Below are 13,576 nucleotides of genomic sequence, written 5' to 3' on the forward strand. Positions count from 1 at the left end.
ATATTTTAAACCAAATATGAAAGAAAGATGGTCAAGAAATGTGAAGAGTGCAGCGACAAGAGGATACTAAAAGAAGTTTTAACAAGATAAATTGTCAACTTTTGGATTTCCTTGATCCTTCGTTTTCAAGAAAATTGGTTAAAATTATAAAGCAATCGTCATTCAAACAATAAGTACACGGCAAAAAACATCTTCACTTACAAACCAAATATATGCTCACCCCTATGAACGCATAATTCAAAATTAGCAAATCAATTATAACCTCAAAGTACGGTAGTTTGAAAATTATTTTAGAAAATTGAATTCTTTCCAAAAGATTTTAATATATATTGATGAAAAGGCTTAACAAATCCACGATTGTTGTCTGCGTAATACAACTTTTAACATGAACGCTTGCTTAGCTTGCTTATTCGCAACGTTCTATTATCGCACGCACCCAGGATAACCACAGTTGCCAACCAAACAAAAATAATTGACCACACAAGCTTGTTGGCCGTGGCAGGGCCCCAAACATGCGACGATAATAACTGCGATCGAGAAGGCACTGATGGGAACGATGGAGGTGTGGCGGGTCAACGGAACACCGCAACGGATGCGGAAGGAAGTGTTTTCTTCGAGTCGTCACAGATCGTTTCATAACCGCCCCAGCGTAAAGGGAGAAAAAGAGAGAATTGCACTTGGCAGCTTCGTGGGAGATTTGAAGGTCCTGAAATTTGTACTGGGCAATTTATTTTACTGAAGAAACACATTCACTTCACTGTTGCAGATACGTAGGTTGTGTAAGCTAAATAAGGGGACAACATGGTGTAGATGTACCGACTTGAGAAAATCTTTTTGTTCAGACAGAATCAATCAATAAAATCCCAATAATCAAAGACAGCTGGGTCCAGAGTTTAACGATCAAAATCTATTTACTTTTCATAGACTTATCAACTGCAATCTTATGATTCTACTTAGTTTCATAGTTCATTCACCCACCAATCCTAAAAAACGACGAACCACTAAAAATCCTACAAAACCCTCATTTTCTAAGGATTAGGGTCTTCAGCAAATCTTTACCTTTATTCATTGAATGGAATAAATCTAGGAGTTGGTAGATAGACTTTTCAACGAAATCAAAGGTTTTATTTCTGCACAGCATACAACTTGTGCAGGTGTTGGTAGGAAACATTTTAAATTCTCAACTTTGTTTAAAGGTTGTAATTGAAATAGCACTTGCGTATATCCGACTCTCTCCAGTATATAGAGGAAATTTGTCCACTTTGCAGGTCCAGAACAGGCCTTAGAGAAATATGAGGGTAATACATTTAATGCAAGTGAAAAGATGAAGGGAGATTATTGTTCATATTTTAAACGTTACTGTTTTCTCTCTTGAGTGTATATCTGAAAGCATAGATTTTGATAACTCCAGCTAAGCAAAACAGCAACATAGGTTCCTGCTTAGCCTTTTTTGATGTGCTTGAGAAATAATGAAACATTCCGTGCTCAGAAATCTACTTTTACAGGCACAAGTTGTCAAATTTGAACCCAGCGTCTGCAACGGGGCATTTCAAGGTTATAGTTTGTTTGAATTGTGTCACCCCAAAGGCTCAACCGACTATCAGGTGCGCAGTTTAACAGTTATCAATTTCCAGCGGCATAGGTGACACTGGCGACCTTGGTGGCTGCCAATGAGGATATCCTGATCATAGATGCGGGTGTGTTGTGGCTAATGCGATGTTCCTGGCAACCATGAACCCTTCAGGTTAAATTAATCGAGCACAAACATGGAAATTAAGATGCCTCATTGAGTTCAGTGACTTTGACATAGGAGAGTAGTAGACATCCGATTCTATTGTAGTTTTGTAAAAGCTGTAGTGTAAATGAAGGTTTATAGTGGTAAACATGAAGATAGTTTAAAAAAAAGAGTGTTGCGTTGATGCCAATCTCCAATTGGCTGAAGAGGACATAGTGCCTCAGTAGGTTTTCAGCCCACTTTCCCAGTCTCTTCTTTAAGTACCTCCAAGTGAAATCTAGAGAGGATTTAGATGTTTGTTTACCTTTGTTGTTGTAGCATGAAGTTCTTGAGTAGGTAAGATGTTTGTGTTACCCTATGCATCTCCCTAGCTTGTGTGGTATCTTCAGGGGTCTTCTTCTTATTACTAACAATATAGACTATAGTATAGAATTAGAAGACCCCTGAAGACGCACAAGCTGGCGAGATTCATAGGGTGACACGAACATCTTACCTACTCAAGAAATTCAGGCTAAAACAAAAAAGGTGACCTAATATCACTCAAGTTCTTGAAATTGGGCTTGAACACAAAATATATACAGAGTATATAGAGTATTGAGTTTTGTAGCACACTGTGTCACTGTGTGTCATTCAACTATGTTCTATTAATCTAATCTAATAACAAATTCGCCCATAGGACTAAGATATAATGTCAATTTACTACTAGTTTTGAAAAGATCCCATGACACGATTCATTGCACCTGTCAAGTCTGAATTTCTAGAGAGCGCAATAGAGAGAGCCACCTCTGCCAGTTATTTCAAATAATAGGATTACCATAGACACAACAATTAACTCGGCTGTTTTAACGGATGTAAAAATAACATTTGAGTTTTTGTATGCAGAGCTCCCAGTATGCAATGTGAATGTATGCTCAATAATGTGTAATCATTTATGTGTTACTTTTAATAAAGAATATACGTTGTAACCACAAAAACCGCACTTACTTTTTAGATTGGCAGTCTACGTATGTGAAATGCTAATAACACACTCTACACACTTCATCAGTTAAAAAACGCATATTGATATGATGGAACAGGAGTTTACTATTATTGTGCATACCAAATTTAGACAGCACGACAGTTTATTTGTTGTGTAAACATGGAGTTTGTCAACCTCTTTCGTTTCTTTCTTACCGAATGTATGTTTGACGGTCAATTTTCACCGATTACTTCAACGATTCTTTGTAGTCTGTACTGAGTTGTCGGCGTGTACCACGCCCATTACTGAAATCCTCCAACCGCTCAAACATTGCTTGTGCATCGCCTTGAATAAGAATCCGCAGCCAAGCAATTTAAATTCCAAAGCAGATGTTTTTAGGACGAACAGTAAACTGGACAACAAGTGTATCTTGGTCTTGTTGCAATAGAGAGCGGGAGCGCCGCATGCAGCGCGCCTAGCGGCAAAGTGCCGAACTGTCACGAACCGAGCCACGGAAACTCCCGAATGCCGACGGATCTTTCCGACTGTCAAACTCTTGAACCCATACTCCTCATTCAGAAATGTGTGCGCGGCCGTGATTGTTGTTGTGTTGCGTTAGTTTTACGTGTCAAATTTCGCGTTTATTCGTGATTCACGGCCGAATTTTGACGTGTTTCGATGTTTAAATGTTCTCTTGGTCGTTGTTATCAACACTTCAGTTTAGTTACACCCCAGTGTTCTGTTATTAGTGAGGTTAAAACTTCCCACAAAGCAGCTGATTTCAGTTCTGTTGTGTCAGTGTGACATGTGATTTGCCAACTTTCAGTCTGCTTCGGTGACAGACGTTTGATTTGAAAGTTCGCGTTTATTGTTTTTTAGTAGGTTAATTGAAAGTGAATTGAAGTTTTAACTTTAATTCAGTACACATCTAGTTTAGAGAGTGTATAATATATCGAATTAGAGTTGTTTTTGTGTGTCAAAGGTTATAAATCTGTTTGTTTATCCGATGCTCTATAGTGATAAGTGGTGTGTTGTGAAGTGATAACCATTGTTCCATTGCTGTTGGATTACTTTATAAAAGCTGGATACCACTGACAACGTGTCATTCCCACCAAAGGATGATAGGTAAGGGAAATAAAATACAACAAATTAACACTTACGACTAAATAACTTGGTTAGATAGGTTATGGATGAATGTAATTTGTAATTTTGACATCAAACAACCAAGTATTGAAGCCAATCAAGCTCATTTCCCCTCTTAAGTTCAATTATGCGTAGTGTCTTACTTATTGTTGTTAAATACAGTAGGCCTACTGTTTTTTGTAAGAATATGCCCAAAAGTATGTCATACAAATTGTATGGCATGCTGGTTTGTTTACATTTGTACACTGTTCCTGGCCCTGTCCCAGTAAGTCTAATCTTTCAATGACCCCAAAGATAACCCGAGATTAGATTCCATTAGAGCAATACGGTAAATTGTTGATTATCATTCCCTCAACCTGAACTTTAATACAAATCGTTTCAATTTCGGGTTGTTTAAACCTCACACAAATACTACTTTTTTTAACCATTTGTCAGTAACTTATTATCTTGTCACAATTGAGTCACTGTCACTGGATATTTAAGTTACTAAATGTTCATCTAACTTAAGTCTACAAGTCTAAGTCTTAAGTCTGTACGCCACTAAGTCATTGAATTAAACTTATTTTTAGGTTGCCGTCCGTATTAAAATTACCTACAATAGGTACAATAACTTAAAGCTAAAAAAAAACATAAACCGCTAAAGTAGAACTATTTACTTATCTACTTTATAAAACCTAGACTAAGACTTAGTCTAGACTAGACCCACGATAAACTTATAAGTCGAATTACTTATAGTCGAATTTATAACTTAAGGGCGGTGAGAAATTCCTAAATCTCCATTACAGTTATGGCAATTATGAAAAACCATCTTCACCACTTCACCGTACCTGTGACTCGCGTTTTAAGTTTCATTTTTTCATGCAAACCTTTGTTATGGGTAGTCACATTAAACTGATGTAAAATTGGTGCACTGGAGAAGCATAAAGGTAAAATTTCATAAAGAGTGAACGCGGAGATTCACTTGTATCGTTTCGTGTTAAATATTTTCATTCTCAAACCCGTGTGTTACTCACATCGGTGTGGGAGTGTTTGACACAAGGCGGTGTCTTTGTTGTAGTTTCCGGTGTGGCTCTCGGCTGACACGCCGAGGTCGCGAGAGTTTAGTCACAATACCAGCTGAGCCAGTAGAGAGCCTTCGGTCGCGTTTAGAAATAGCTTGGACAATACGACGTGTCCAGGTTAAGGTCACTAACCTAGCGAAACGTGGAATTTTGAAGAGTGTGGTTGGAATCGCAGAGAACGCCACTTTGGTAAATTATGAGAAGCTGGGTAATACGTTTTGTACGCGCTTTTCGAGCAATTTTGTAAATTGACTCCTATTTATCCCTCTAACGAGCCAGGGCAATGCAGAATTTCAATAAAGCATTTCAAATACAGAAGGCATTTACCGAGTGAGTCATGCCCACCAAGTCTCTTTCTCTTGTACCGGTAGTGTGTTATAATAGCGTGAACCAATAAAGGAATCCTTTTATCAACTACAGGAGGTAATTTTAGATTGAGAGACTAACTTAAATCGTGGAGGGGGGGGGGGGGGGGGTTATTTGAAAAGTACAATGCTCACAGAAGTTGGCCTTTCCAAAAAAGACTACGATGATAGCTACTTTACATGGGAATTTCCTCAATGTAATAGCACAGATTAATCTCTGGTAATAGGCCTAGCCTAATTAGTGCAATAAAATAAATGTATAGAAGTAGCCTAAAATATGAAACACTACTGTTCCCAATATCTCCCTATCCTCAAATTGTATTGATATTAAAATCCACCAACTGTAAAAATTATCATAAACAAAAGTGGAAGGTTGGAAATAATTCATTGGTGATAACCACCGATACATAATACTCCCAGATTATACTATACTTCGATGGTGGCAACTGGTAAATATATTTAGGGCGAATATGCTTGGAATCGTACAGTTGCATGTGGAATTTTGGAAATCGTATGAGTTCAAGCATTACTTTAAAGCCCTATACTTAAACTGGATTGTGGAAACATTCTTGCTCGTCATAAACTTAAACATTTACTCATCTGCGATACCGAGATTATCGTGCGTGTGTTTACGTGTTTGTTAAGCTGGATTGTTGTTTGGCGTCAATATCAAAGTTATCGGAGTGCAGAGGGAAGATCAATCAATGGTTGAGGATGAGCATGGCAACAGCAACAGCTGTTTATGTGCGTCATTGTCTACAGATGACGTCATTGTCACACGCCCTGCACGCCCCGCGCTCGTGGTCAATAGGGTTGCGGATTTTCCTTGTTGTGGAAATCAATTAATTCATTGATTAGGGCCAAAGCATGAGAGGGGCGTGGCTTGTTTAGTAGTTATGTGGAATTGTCCCGTAGCTTGGGTTCAAAACCCGTTCCTAAGTACAGTAATGGGTTTAGGAATGTGATAATGTAGAATACTTGGTGAATCGGAACCTATTCGATTCAGTCAATGTATTAAATTGCTTGGGTTGAGTAAAACTGCTAAACCCTGCTGGTTGTAAACCCTGCTTAGGGATATATTTTGACTAAAAGTCATACCATATTAACTATTGGTTGGTTCAGTAAATAGGCCTAGCCTATGTTCTCAGTTTACTATACGAGTTGAATTATTAAGCCTAAGTTTTGCCTTAACTTAGTTTTACTTTGCGTGGTGATGAACCCTATGTGTTTTTTGTAGATGAATAAAATAGAAGAGTTTTAATAATTAGATCCAAACGATACATTAGAACATTAGGCCTAATGGTGTACGTATTCGGAATTTTTTCTTGTTAGGAACGAATATATACATTGCCTTTTGATTGGACATTTAACAGGAACACACTCTTAACCAGTCAAGAGTTGAGATGTAACTTATACTTTATTTCTATTCATCTTGAAATCTGTTTAAACTCTAACAAAAAGCCTAAAGAAGAAGTATGCTGGATAACGATTTGCTGAAGATTTAAGTTGGATAAAGCGAATCACCAACAGAAATGCCACCGTAACGATCGAAGGCAGCATTTTGGACCCTTTAATTGGCCATTTTGGGCTGCAGCTCACTCCCCCAGCGAACACGTGTTCTGTGTGCCACATGGGACAACTTCCTGTAGCTGGATAACGCTCATCGTCAATGGTCATTGGTCAACGTTATGCCGGAAACTACCCAACATGTAAAAGAAAATGTTGGGTCAACAAATTCGCAAACATGCTGGAGCGTTCTGTTTCGATATCGAAAAAGAAGAGTTTACCACGTTGTACTAACTTACTATAGTGTACTATAACTGTAAAACGATGCGAAATATACGTTAAAACAGGTAGAGCCACTTTTTGTGAGTAGAGAGTCAAGTGGAACGAAGCATAATAATATACTGATCCACCATACTGCTCCTGTAGGATTCTGCTTGAAAAACTGTACTTAATTTTCAGCCGAGTCTTTTGAACCATCTGATTTCTAACTCAGCTGGAAAAACCTAATTGTCAGCCGAGCTTAATCATTTTTTAAAGTTATTTTTTCTTCGCCAGTGGCATTTTACAGGAGGTCAACGTGAGAACTTTAACTTCTTTCACAGTGTCTCTCATAATGACAGTCACTCGTTGTGTTTCTACTTCATTCAGACTTCAGAGATACATACGTACTCAGAATACGTCGCTTTGTTTAGCTTTAGCATCCGTAGCACGTATTCATCCATTGCGTCCTTAAACCACACACGTTAAAACGACGTCGTAGTTTTTAGTTTTGTAATTCTATCTCGTGTACTTCTAAACGGATCTAGGTTAGAAAAAGATCAGCACAACGTAGACATGCGAACCAATAGCTGTATCATCCCCCAGTAGCAAGGGATGTTTTCTTATCTCCAGACAGGGGCTGGTGTATATTTTTGCACCCTCGTCAGTGTTTTGACTGGCCTTCCCTCCAGACTAGACCCTCGTCCATCGGTACCATAATAGCGATTCTTCTGTATCTATATTTAGCGCGGGAACTGGCGACGTCTGCTGTCTGACTGATTAATTGAATGGAGGGATTTCCACTGTCGCTCTTCGCCTTCAAGTTCAGTAGATATGAAGAATATTGATAGTGTAGAAACATCTTGCCAGCTGACTTTGACGACATGATAATCTTCATCTCTAGATGGTCCTGGATGTAATCTTCATTTTCAGATAAATCACGCAGAAATTGATAATCTCCATCTCTGCATGCTCCACCACCTTTGATACTATGATTACCCCCTCATCTAAAGATTTACCTCCACCTACTTTCTTGGATAACATGATAATAATCTTCGTCTTAGGATGAGTCCCCAGCCCTCTTATTCTTGGATAATATGGTAATCCTCCCCATAAGATTATCTACCAAGTGCTTTGGATATCGTGATGTTCTTCATCCCGAGATAATCCACCAATTGACTTTTCATCTAGAAATAATTTATCAGCGGAATTTTGTCAGCTCAACGTTATCTCAAGATTATCCATCAGCTAATGGCAATATTCATCTTCAAGACTATCCATCAGCTTATTCATGGTAATATTCATCTCCAAGATTATATCAGCTACCGGCACCGGTAATAATCTCTAGATGCTCTATCAGCTGATTGAAAACTCTATTGTGACGTTCTCAAGACTATTTTAGTGCTCCCTTTTCTTGAAGTCACCCAAGTCAATTGACTACGATACGCACATGACACTCTACCTTTACCTTTACCCTCTCATTCATTCATTGAACTGCCGTTGACACAAAGACTACAGATACGACAGAGGCTGATGTTAATTGCCGAGTGTGACCTTCCATACCTTTCAGTGGCACTGCGGGGGATCTTCTATTCACTACTCCACACTTCAGTGTTTGATTGTACCTTGACCTATACCCACCATTGACACATGCCGTGCCGAGTATCAATACAGTCTTTGATGTGGCATGACTGTTTGTGAACAAACCACGAACTCATCTGCAGTCATTAATAATTCAAATTGTGACTCCATTGATCGATGATACTGTAGCCTATGAGAATCAGTATTTGACAGTTCCATGATGTTATATTAGAATACTGTAGTTATAATTCGAGTCTTATTGTTGTAGCTACTGTATTGCTATCCTGATTCAAACGCAACTCGCAGATTATCCCAACTTGGACAGCAAAACTTTCAAGAACCCAACAAGACAAAGCAGTGTGAAATTGCACACAAAATGATGGTGAATTCCAATACATTTTTAAAGTACGTTCACTACCAAAGTTCTTCATTTGGAGGTTCTACATTTAGAATTGTTGAAGACCGAATGATTATTGTTACGAACGGGTGGTACATGTTTTAAGCCATGTATGAATGAAAGATAGGTCGTGGGATAAGTTTTATTGTAATCATTATCTTCTAGTGGAAACTATCAGCTGTTAGTGGTTGGAGCTCTCCAATTTAGAGACTCTTCTTCTAGCGAGAGGGACCTACATAAATTTACTGGGTAGTTTATAAATGATGAGGAAATCACAGGAAGACTTTCTAACACACCCTTTTCGTTTTACCAGCGTCTTTCAAATTAGTAGAGAAAGGCCACTAAAAGTTTCAAGCGTTTAAGTACCTTAGTGGAATACAAGTCACGTAATGGTCGAGGAATGTTTGTAGGGTCAGGTTCTTCATCTACACATGAAAGCGGCAGTCGGCACCTGTCCATTGCCTAGGTGTGACGGGTGATGGGGCTAGTCTGGCACTGGCCAGGGTGCGGGCTGAAGGACGTTCTCACGGGGCAAAGTGGAGCTCACGCGCCGTGCCGCCAGATCTGTTTCTTTTATTGGGAGCCTTGAAGCCCTTCTTGGGTGGGCTGGAGTTTTTCGAACGATCTGGTAAATTACAGTACGCTGTTAAAGATAACTATAAATTACGTATAGAATTAAGAGTTAGGGGTTTCATACCTTTAAGTGTGTATGTTTTATTCTAATCGATTTGCCTCACTTTACAGCTATAATCATTGGTCAGCATGATATTTCGATTCTTTGTTGATAGTACGAAACTGGACCCAGCTGTCCCTAATGTTGAATCTTCACTCATAGTACGAAACTGGACCCAGCTGTCCCTAATGTTGAATCATCGATGATAGTACGAAACTCTACCCAGCTGTTCTTTAATGTTGAATCTTCACTCATAGTACGAAACTCTACCCATATGTTCTTAATATTGAATCTTCACTCATAGTACGAAATTCTACCCAGCTGTTCTTAATGTTGAATATAGTACGAAACTGGACCCAGCTGTTCTTAATGTTGAATCTTCACTGATAGTACGAAACTGGACCCAGCTGTCCTTAATGTTGACTCTTCACTGATAGTACGAAACTCTACCCAACTGTTCTTAATGTTTATCTTCACTGATAGTACGAAACTGGACCCAGCTGTCCTTAATGTTGACTCTCCACTGATAGTACGAAACTGGACCCAGCTGTCCCTAATGTTGAATCTTCACTGATAGTACGAAACTCTACCCAGCTGTTCTTAATGTTGAATCTTCACTTATAGTACGAAACTGGACCCAGCTGTCCTTAGTGTCGGATATACAAAGGAAATCGGACTGAGTTATTAGCTGATCACCTTCAGTAAGACATACAATCTTGATCTTCTTGTTTCTATCTTTGTAACACATAAAAAATTAAAAGTAATTACTGTTTATTGAACTTAGGTATGCATTTGAAACATAATTGGTCAAATAATTGACCAGCTGAACTGTGACATTGTTGTCATTTAACACGTTGAGCTGCTAAGATTTACCTGTCAACGGTAATTAAAGACAAACATGAACCAGAGAGAAGTATTTTTCCAAGCGTTTGTCTCTGCGAGTCTCGTCTGTCCCACTTCTGCTCTGCCTCAGGTCACTTTCCCTCCAGGAAAGTCAGGCATAAACAAGTTGTCGTTGTCACTTTTACTGACGGACTGCGGCAATACGTTTGTCCTTGTCAAGTTTTTTCTTCATGCCTGATGTTGAGACAAACCCGGAAAAGTCAACGTGGCGAAACGCTTTAGCAATGATTAAAACTTGATTTAGCTATTTTACTAGATTTGTTGGTACCCTATACCAATTATCGCCGTCTACTTTGACCACGACTTTAATAATATCGAACTCAGTAATTTTATCTAGACCGACAGAATATATTGAAACTGTAACATGATGATGACAATTTTTTTCTTGTAAACTGGTTGTAAACTATGTGTATAGGTCACATAAACTATCGTAGTTAAACTAAACCGTAATACCTTTCCAAACTAAAGCTTTGATTAGAGATTTGTATAAGCATTAACACGAGCATTGAACCATTGATAAAACATACACCCGATTTCTCATCCTTATGGAACAGCTGAAGCCAATTGTATTGTTAGTTCTGTCTAGTGCACTGTCGTGTTTTGTTTACAATTTGTTTCCTGATAATTCAGTCATTTTTAAAACCTTGTTTGAAAAAATAAAACTATCTAATCATAAATAACTTGTCCCATAGTTGTATAACCAAACAGTAAAGCCCAAAACATGAAGCAACCCTAATAATAGAAAGAAATTTCGTCGACACTAGCGATGAGTGTCACCGGACATGAACTAGATACGTAAATGTACAACGGGACGAGAAGTCCACTTGTTTTTGTTAGTCTATGATTGAACAAGTTAACAGTCCAAATAAACAGCTGGTCTTATTCAACAACAATGCTGCACAGTTCATCTCACTCCAGTTCAGTTGGAAACACACTTTGGTTGGTATTCTTGTTTCAAAAGTACCGATAAAATTACTCCTTCAGCTGGTCCATGTTAAAATGTCAGCTCAATAACATAAACAGTGGATGAAAAGGTTGGACCGCTGTGGCCAGATGCAGATCTGTGTGAGTGACAGTTATATAAGTGCGAGAGAGAAAGAGATAGAACGTAATACAGCCCTGTTTGCTGCTCGGCTGATTGTGTAATCTGGTCTGCACGGTCTATTGGTAATAGATTGATATCACTCCGGATTGTTGCAGGCTGGCAGCTTGTGAAAAGCTTTTGACATTGGATTTAACTTTTGTTGTGGCTTTATTGTGTTTGTTTATGGCTTTAGTAAAATAACAGTCTGGATCCTGGACCTGGACTTGTTCCTATGTAACGTAAACCGGTTTTAGAGTGAAAAATCTGGTAATTGTTTATTAATCAATTAATCAACGCTGGAATTATTCGTCATAGGACGATGTTCCATACCTTGGTATTGCCACAACATGTTATCAAACTGTTACAATAAAAGGCTAAACTTTTATGGGTAATGAAGATTCCTAATGAGTTATAATTATATCCAAAGTTTATACTTATCGAAGTAGAAGCAGCTACTCAGTTGTAAATTGACTACTCGGTTGGTGTTATTTTGAATGGTTAAAAAAACCCATGTTATTTTGAATGGTTTTATACAGAGCTCACCATGTCTACAATTGTGTCTTAATTTGAGAGAATTCCCTCTAAAAACTTAGGGACAGCCTACAAACATGCGCAGAAAAAGTTCTCCAATTTCCCTGAAAAATTTGCAATGAGTGATACCGTATCCTTTTTCTAGAAAGATAGTGACTGGTGGTGTCTAAACCCGGGATAAGGAGTAGAAGTCTCGTATACTATTTTACCAATATAATTCCCTCTCTAATTTGATCCGTCACCTGTAAAATCGCATCGTTAATGCGTTGATAATTCTCCTATGTAAACATCTGATAACAAACGGCTCACTTTATTCCTTACTTCCATCACTGTCACTATAAAGTCACATTGATGATGGAAAGTCTACATTCAGAGAGATTTGAGGACATTTTTCAGACTCCTGAAATTTAAGAACGTTCCAGTTCTTATCTAGCCCTGATCTTGGTACATTATCCGATTTGCTCGTCGATCACCTAATTACCATCTATTCATTTATTGTTCCAATCAAGTTTTTGGTAGCATCTGTGATATGACATTAAACATTTGAAGTGAAACGAGCTAGCAGTGGATAGCGGTGTGTTCTGTTGGTTTGATTCTTTATTGTCGTCGTAAGGTGATTTTATTATTCTTTGCTCTGTGGGTGATACGTAATGACTTTGAACACCGGTTCGTCCAGAGTTGTGGGATTCAAAACAGTTTGGACCTAGGATGTTAGAGGTCTGGGTTCTTTCTAGACAGTCTCATCCATCCAGCAAGCTATTGCCTGGTGTATGATTGTGTTTTACCGTCGTCAGTGTTCATTACGTTTAGCAGTTAAGAATACATGACCAGGATGGTTTACATCCCGAGCCGAGCGTAGATTGGCTTGCAGAGCACCTGACGGCAATTATACGTCATTAGTCTGACAGTATGTTTCTGGAGTTTGAGGATGACTTCGGCCATCGCTCCAGCAGCAGGTCCCCATAGCTTCAGCCAGTGTGACGAGTAACATCTATTTGAAACCATATCATCCAACAATTTGAAGTTTAAATTGCAACAAAGTCTAATTCAAAGTGATCGGAACTGCTATAAAGTACAACATAATTCCAATCCCTCATATTTCAAAACCATAAACAACCCATATCACAATTGCAAGTGATAAATGTATAGTTTAAATTTTCGAAGTTGTCACAATTCCTAACAGATACAGTAGGCCTATGTGCCACAGTACAGTTAAGGGGCAGAGTTAACCGAAGTGTACCCTCTAGTCACCGCTGTGATAATCGCCTTTCAGAGTAAAATCATAGATAAAACATACTCCCAGTCTATGGTTAAATTCTCAACTGTACCTACTATCACATATATAAAAATGTTTCCACATAGCCTACCTACTTCTTGGAAA

The 13,576-nt window shown here is 38.5% G+C and overlaps 1 protein-coding gene across 4 annotated transcripts in view; it reads left to right on the top strand.

Moving 5' to 3' along the window:
- LOC128989682 (rap guanine nucleotide exchange factor 2) overlaps positions 1-13,576 on the top strand; it is a 278,269-nt gene that overhangs the window by 105,372 nt on the left and 159,321 nt on the right. Inside the window, exon 1 of one of the 4 annotated variants that reach the window (XM_054411766.1) lies at positions 3,277-3,818. The exons of the other annotated variants lie outside the window; for them this stretch is intronic. The gene's annotated coding sequence lies outside the window, so the exon portion shown is untranslated. Of the gene's footprint in view, positions 1-3,276; positions 3,819-13,576 lie in introns of those variants that run through there. 4 annotated transcript variants of the gene reach the window in all.

Source organism: Macrosteles quadrilineatus, unplaced genomic scaffold (genome assembly GCF_028750875.1).
Source record: "Macrosteles quadrilineatus isolate MER2022 unplaced genomic scaffold, UCM_ALF_1.0 Scaffold_1__1_contigs__length_201487025, whole genome shotgun sequence".
Lineage (NCBI taxonomy): Eukaryota > Metazoa > Arthropoda > Insecta > Hemiptera > Cicadellidae > Macrosteles > Macrosteles quadrilineatus.